The sequence below is a fragment of the Mesoplodon bidens genome (assembly GCF_964165515.1).
Source record: "Mesoplodon bidens genome assembly, chromosome: X".
Lineage (NCBI taxonomy): Eukaryota > Metazoa > Chordata > Mammalia > Artiodactyla > Ziphiidae > Mesoplodon > Mesoplodon bidens.
The window spans coordinates 26,845,868-26,854,157 of record NC_138163.1 but is presented as its reverse complement, the minus strand read 5'-3'; positions in this window follow the sequence as shown (position 1 = coordinate 26,854,157).

Here is an 8,290-nt window from a genome sequence, read left to right as displayed (position 1 = left end):
TACTCAAAAGCTGCTTCTGCAATGAGGCTACTCTATATAAAATTGTAACCCCCCCAATACAATACCTTCAATCCCTCTTATCTGCTTAATTTTTTTTGTTTTCAATAACACTTATTCTCTTCTAGCTAGGCATTTTGTTTAGTATATTTCCCCTGTTAGAATGTAAGTTCAACGAGGACAGGGATTTTACTCAGTTTTGTTCACTGCATATTCCAGTGCCTAGAACAGTGCCTGCAACATAGTGTTAAACAGTGATGAATTGATTAAACTGTTTATACTATTATGCATATATGATATTTCTTTCCCATGTACCTCTGTTTATGATATTACTTCTGCCTAGAAGTCTTTTCCCTCTCTTCATTTTTTCCCCTATGGATCTGTTATCAGCATTCTTTTTAAAAAATATCTTTATTGAGATATAATTTGCATACTATATAGTTCATCCATTTAAATTGTACAGTTCAATGGTATTTACTATAGTCACAGAGTTGTGCAACCATCACCACAGTTTTTAGAACATTTTCATCCCCTCAAAAAGAAACTTTTTAGCTACTGCCCACCCTGTACCCCCAATCCCTCTAAGCAACCACTAATCTACATCTCTATAGGTTTGCCTGTTCTGGGCATTCTGTATAAATAGAATCATTTAATATGTGGTCTTTTGTAACTGACTTCTCTCCCTTAGCATCATGGACAGGCTCATCCATGTACTAGCATGGATCAGTATTTCTTTTCTTTTCATGGCCGAATAATATTCTATGGTATTGATATACCACATTTTGTTTATCCATTCATCAGTTAATGGATATTTGGATTGTTTCCACCTTTTCACTATTATGAATAATGCTACTATAAACATACAAGTTTTTGTGTGGGCATATATGTTTTCATTTCTCTTGGGTATATACATAGGAGTAGAATTGCTGTGCCATATGGTCATTCTAGGTAACTATTTAAGAAACTGACAGACTGTTTTCCAAAATGGCTGCACCATTTTACATTTCCACCAGCAGTGTATAAGAGTTCCAGTTTCTCCTCATCCTCCCCAATATTTGTCATTGTCTAACTTTTTGATTCAAGCCATACTAGTAGGTATGCCATGGTATCTTTTATCATTTTGATTTGCCCTTCCTTGATGATTAATGACGTTGACTTCCTTCCTTCCTTCCTTCCTTCCTCCCTCCCTCCCTCCCTCCCTCCCTCCCTTCCTTCCTCCCTCCCTCCCTTTTCTTTCTTTCATTCTAATTTATTTTTTATTGAGGTAACATTGGTTTAAAACACTATATAAGTTTCATGTATACATTATATTTCTACATCTATACACTACAGTGTGCTTACCACCAAACATTTATTTCCATCTGTCACCAAACAGTTGACCCCCTTTACTGGTTTTGCCCTCCACCCCCCAAGATTTTCCCCTCTGGTAACTACTACTCTGTTCTCTCAGCATCTTTCCACATGCTTTTACATCACTTGTATATCTTCTTTGGAAAAATGTCTATTTAGATCCCTTTCCCAGTTTAGAATTGGGTTATTAGTCTTTTTATTATTGAGTTGTAAGTGTTCTTTATATATTTCCGATACAAGTTTCTTAACAGACATGATTTGTAAATGTGATCTCTCATTCTATAGGCTGTCCTTTCACTTTCTTGATAGTGTCTTTTGAAGCACAGAAGTTTTAAATTTTGATTAAGTTCAGTATATCCATTTTTTCTTTGCTTGTGCTTTTGGTGTCATGTCTAAGAATGCTTGGTCAAATCCAAGGTCATGAAAATTTAACCTATGTTTTCTTCTAAGAGTTTTATAGTTTTAGCTCTTACATTTAGGTCTTTTATCCATTTTGAGTTTATGTTGTGTATGGTGTGAGGTGATGGTCTAATTTCATTCTTTTGAATGTAGCTAACTAGATGTTCAAGCACCATTTGCCAAAAAGACTAAAACAAGATTTTAATGGCCTGTTTGTTGCAGAAGATGGGACATATTCCATAGCCCAGTGGTTCTCAAAGTGTGGTCCCCAGAGCAGTAGCATGGATATCACCTGGGAACTTGTTAGAAGCACAAAGTTTCGGGTCCCATTGCCAACCTACTGAATCAGAAGCTCAGGGGTTAGGCCCAACAATCTAGGTTTTAATAAGTCCCCCAGGGGATTCTGATGCAAAATCAAGTTTGAGAACCATGGCACGTCAAACCAACTGATGAAGCACTTGTACTTAATGAGCATCTCTTGTATGGATCATCTCCCTTTCCCCCTTACACTTGGTCAGGCCACCAAATCCTATCGATCCTTTCTTATTAATATTTCCTGCATTCATTTACCACCACCTTTACCCATTCTGAGCCTCACTATCTTAGTTCAGTTCCTCATCAACTCACACTACAAGAGCCTCCTAATACCCCACTCCACCTCTTACATTGTCCTTTCCAGGTTGACCCAAGATTCCTAGAATATTGTACGTGTCAGTCAGTGCCTTACTGAAAAATAAGTGATAATGCCTTACCACCTCTAAGATGAAGCACACATTCTTCACTTGGGCAATCAAGGATCTCCTTCATTTGGTTCTAAACTCACTTTAAATTTTTTTTTCATTTATGAATCCTCAACAGGAACTGCTGCATATCTAAATTATTCCTTACACATACCATGAGAATTTTTGCCTCTGTACCTTTCCCTTTTCCAACTCCTCCCACCCCGTACTCACCACCTCTCCCCCTTTAACTCCCACTTCTCCCCTAGATTTTAGCTTTGATGTCTTAACTTTTAGGATGCCATTCTTGGGTGCTTTAGAAAAGGTAAGGTACACCTTCCCCTCCTCTGTGCTCCCATAGAACACTGTACTTACCCATTGTATTTTTTTTTTAGATGTTGGGGGTAGGAGTTTATTAATTTATTTATTTATTTTGGCTGTGCTGGGTCTTCATTTCTGTGCGAGGGCTTTCTCTAGTTGTGGCAAGCGGGGGCCACTCTTCATCGAGGTGCGCGGGCCTCTCACCATCACGGCCTCTCATTGTGGAGCACGGGCTCCAGACGCACAGGCTCAGTAGTTGTGGCTCACGGGCATAGCCACTCCATGGCATGTGGGATCCTCCCAGACCAGGGCTCGAACCCGTGTCCCCTGCATTGGCAGGCAGATTCTCAACCACTGCGCCACCAGGGAAGCCCCTACCCATTGTATTTTAATTGTCTGTCTCCTCTATGAGTGTGTAAATTTCATGATGGCAGGAATCTTGTTCATTAACTCAACAAATATTTATTGAACAGTACTGTGTGCCAGGCCCTGTATCCCCCACACCTAGGAGGTATTCAATAAAACTTTTAATGGATTAAAATGAGGGTTATCCCTTTTTATGCTTGCCCCTCCAGCCACGTATTGCTCTGTAAACCATGATTTATGGAGGATGAGTTTTTGGACACTTAAGATGACATCCAAAGTAAGTGGTGTAAAAAACATAAGAGCTATGGACCTAATAGCAAAGAAGAAGGGAAGGAAGGAAACTTGTCCAAACTCATCAACTACAACGTGTTAGGTACCTTATAGGAAATAAAGCCCTTTATTTTCTTCCTCTCTTTTATGTGAATTTGCAACTAAAATTAAATATGTGCAAATAAAGAGAATTTATCATGAGAAAGTAAATCTTTTTTGGCACATATTTGCATGTCAGAAAAGATAAGCATTTCATATTAAGATCAGGAAAGAGTCATTTGGGTGTGAATTGTGTTCCACTATTCATAATTTATAGGTAGATTATAAATATTTCTTCCCACCTCTTACCCTACTTTCCTCTCTAACCATCATTGATTAATGACATCAATTGAGAATGCATCTGACTTGGGAAAAGGTAGCAGAGAATAGAAGTGGGGATTCCAAAATGTTTTCAGACAGCCTGGAAAGTTCAGCCTCCTTTCAGCATTCAGGAAAGACTGGATTATGAACAGGATTCCAGATTCATCTAAGGTTAAGGTCAAAGTTTCCAAACTAGGGGCTGTGAATCCCTTAAGGGCTATATAAAAAACAAACATTGTTTATACACAATAAATAGATCTGGTACATATATGTGAAACTATGGACTGTAAAACAGAAGAACATGAACTTCATCTAAAATACTACTACTACTCAGAGGTAGCCACAGTTACATATCTTTAAATAAACTTTTATTTTAGAAGAGATTTAGATTTATAGAAAAATTGTGAAGATAGTACAGAGAATTCCCATACAACCCACACTGTTTCCCCTATTATTAACATCTTACATTAGTATGCTACATTTGTTATAATTAATGAATCAGTATTGGTTCATTATTATTAATGGAAGTCCATATTTTAGTCAGATTTCCTTAGTTTTTACCTAATGTCCTTTTTCTGTTCCAAGATCCCATCTGTTACATTATAGTTAGTTGTCATATTTCTTTAGGCTCCTCTTAGGTGTGACACTGTCTCAGACTTTCTTAGTTTTTGATGATATTGACAGTCTTGAGGAGTACCGGTCAGGTATTTGTAGAATGTCCCTCAATGGGATTTGCCTGATTTTCTCATAATTACACTGGGGTTATGAGATTTGCGGAAAAAGACCCACAGAGGTAGAGGGGCATTCTTATCAACCCATATCAAGGGTACTAAATGTAAGATATATATATATACACACACACACATATATCTTAATAATATATATATTACTATATTGTACTTACTGTTTTGTACCCTGCTGTTTTCATTTAAATGCCTATTGTGAAACCCTTTTCCATGTCATTAATAGCAGTATATGAATATCTAAAAGTTCATTTTTAAATTTTAATGGCTTTAGAGGTACATTTTTTTTTTTTGGTGCAGTACGCGAGCCTCCCACTGTTGTGGCCTCTCCCGTGTGGAGCACAGGCTCCGGACACGCAGGCTCAGCGGCCATGGCTTACGGGCCCAGCTGCTCTGCGGCATGTGGGATCTTCCCAGACCGGGGCATGAACCCGTGTCCCCTGCATCGGCAGGCGGACTCTCAACCACTGCGCCACCAGGGAAGCCCTAGAGGTACATTTTGTCTCCATATCTTTCTTCAAAAGATGGATTCCCCAGATCCAATTCCTATTGTGTGCAAGACGGTGTAATTTGTTTACATTATAAAAGGGGTTCTAATTAAGGAATTTAGTTCCTATACCCTGGCATTGCACACTGAGGGCTCTTGGCTGAGTTGGACTTTGTGAGCTATTTTCATGTACTTGTTGAAGTTTCCTTGAGGTCAGTGAGATGTGAGCAGGTGAGAGAAAAGTATAGAGGCTGGGTTAGGTAGAGAATTAAGAAAAACAAAAGATTTCTCCTTGTCAATTGCATTATTATGAACTTTCATCAAATCTTTAACTGTGGTCATTTTTAAGTCTTTTGTCATTTACAGACAGTTCTGGGTGTACTCTGATGCTTTTGCAAAAATGTTCCTATAAAAGGGTTTCATCTTCAAGGAATTCATGGAAAAGACTCTGACAAGTACAGGTTTCTGGTAACTGACTATACTGCTGAACTGAATGAATAAGCATTTTCAGAACTCTAATGGAAAACTGATGAATTCATAAAAGTGCTAACAAAAGATCAAGATAAAAAAAATTAATTACATGAGACTGAGTGAACTGATGAGGATGATTATAATTTTTGTGACTTTCTGTTTGAATTAGAAAAAATCCCACAAGGACTCAGAGGCAAAAAATATACAAATCAATTTTCACTGCAAAGTAAAGGAGCTGTTTCAGTGGAGGATTACTGGACTGAATATCAACATTATGCCATAGTATGAGTGTGTTTTGTGTTTGGTAATTGCAATCATTGTTGCTTTTGTTGTGATCATCCATTTACAATGCTTGGTGCCAGTTTATTTATCTCTTGTAAAAATAAAATACAGTGTGTGTATGTGAAAAAAAAATCAACACAATTATACCTGTCCTCTACTTTTTAAAGTTTCTGTGCGTTTTGGTCAAAAAGATGATTAAGGTTACATTCGCTTTCACATTATGCAGACAAACCTTTCAAATAAATAATTGGTCCTTCCAAAGTAAATTGTACTCAGAGCAGCCTGAGTCTTCAAGGTATGTCGTGTTTCATAATTATTATTAAAACTTGCTATTTAAAAAAAAAACAAACAAAAAAGAAAAACGAGGTTTTTAGACTTTCACCTGAAGGGGGAGAATCCAATTCAGAGTCACTATGTGGGACAGTCTCAGAATTGAGAGTCTCCAAAGGCTCTGGTTTTGCTAAACCATACCATATTTCCATGAGTTAAAAGACAGAAGATATAGAAGATATGTGGCAGTAGATGGTTGTGTTATTTTAAAATTATATATATATATATATATATATATATATAAATTTTTTTTTTTGGCTGTGTTGGGTCTTCATTGCTGAGCGTGGGCTTTCTCTAGTTGCAGCGAGCAGGAGCTAATCTTCATTGTGGTGTGCGGGCTTCTCATTTGCAGTGGCTTCCCTTGTTGCGGAGCACGGGCTCTAGAGTGCAGGCTCAGTAGTTGTGGCGCACGGGCTTAGTTGCTCTGCAGCATGTGGGATCTTCCCGGACCAGGGAATGAACCCGTGTCCCCTGCATTGGCAGGCAGATTCTTAACCACTGTGCCACCAGGGAAGTCCAGAAATGATATTTTTATGGTTTGAAAAGTGACCCCAAACAACTAGCTACTTTGTGCTTTGGTGTAATATTTTATTAAATATTAAAATTTGGTTCTTCTGGTTGGACTTTTGCCTAATGTAATCATAATATAATCATATCACATAACTACATCATTTAAAGCAACATTTTGATTGAACACAACTTCATATTTTGGGTGTTACTGGCAATTAGACAATATTTTCTTACTACTCCAAAAGGGGCGAAGGTAAAAAAAACTGCATTATTGTTTATTTTTAGATCTGTTTATACTGATCCAAATACATATGCCATTAATACCTGCTAATGTTATTATTTGAATGAAGTAAAATTAAACGTGTATTATTATGAATAATAATGATTTTTGTTAAATATTTGAGACTGACTGCTGGGTACTATAAAAGAGGTTCTGCTGATTTTTGCCTACACATCAAGCAAAGCACATATGCAGTATCATGTTAGGAAATTAGTGGCTGGGGCTTGAACTGGGACCATTATACCAAAGTGTAGTATATTTCCAGCAGTAAATCAGAAGTCAGAGGACTTACAAGAATAAGACCGCCAACCCATGTTGGATATACAAAGTTCATTCAAATAATAAGCAACCAGGAGATCTTATCAACCACTGAAATGTGGCATGCTGGCTGCAGCAGGGCACTGAGAAGTGTGAAGGTCCGGGTTTGAAAGCCTGCTCCTAAAGCAGCGTGCCAGCTCCTTATGTAACACAGACCCATCACTTCTTCTCTCTGAGTTTCAATCTCCTAAGGCTCTTTCTAGCTCTAGTCGTCTATGAATCTATGATTCTACTCAGTGTGAGGTACTATGCTAGGTGCTTTGTGGGAGCCAAAGATGTACAAGACACTGTCCATGTTCTTAAAAATCAAAATAAGGATTTGAACGATTCCATGAACATTTAGCAAACATTTGCTACTGGGACTCAAGAAGGCTTCAAGTACTGAGGTAGAGATAGAACGTATAAGTGACAGTGACACAATTCCAACAACAAAACAAAACTATGATGTTTGTCTTAGCTTCAATTTCATTTATTCTGCTCCAAATATCTACTTATACATGGCTAATATGAAGTGATAATATTGATTTAAAAACAAATATGCCAGAACTGAAGCATGTGTGCAGTCTCTTTGAAAAAATATCCTTGAAAGATTATTCAGATACTTGATAAGTCCCTTCATGGCCTGTGGCACATGTTCAGATTTACTCGGTTGGAATAGATCTTGGTCATTGGAGAATAGACAAGGTGTTTGGGAATAGCCATGTGTCACTTAGAGTGAAGTCAAATGAATAAGAGGAGTGATAGAGCTAGGCCATACATTTTGAGTTGAAAATGAAGTGTGACAATTAACAAATGAGACTGGTTTTCTTGACAGCCTTGTAATTGGCTCCGAGGGCAATTCTTGTTCCTAGAGATGTTCTGAGTATCACAAGAATAAGTAGATGTTCTCCCGAGGGAAACAGTTTGAAAGGCGACACTACTTCTCTGGCATGCTTGTGGTTTCAGGGTTTGTTTAGTTACAAATACCAGCTATATTATAAACAGTTATATATTATACCTGACTGATCCTTGTTGTTACAGTTTTGGGAAAAGTAACATCTTTCATCTGAAGGAAAACATCTTAAAGTAACACTTACTGAATCTCTCC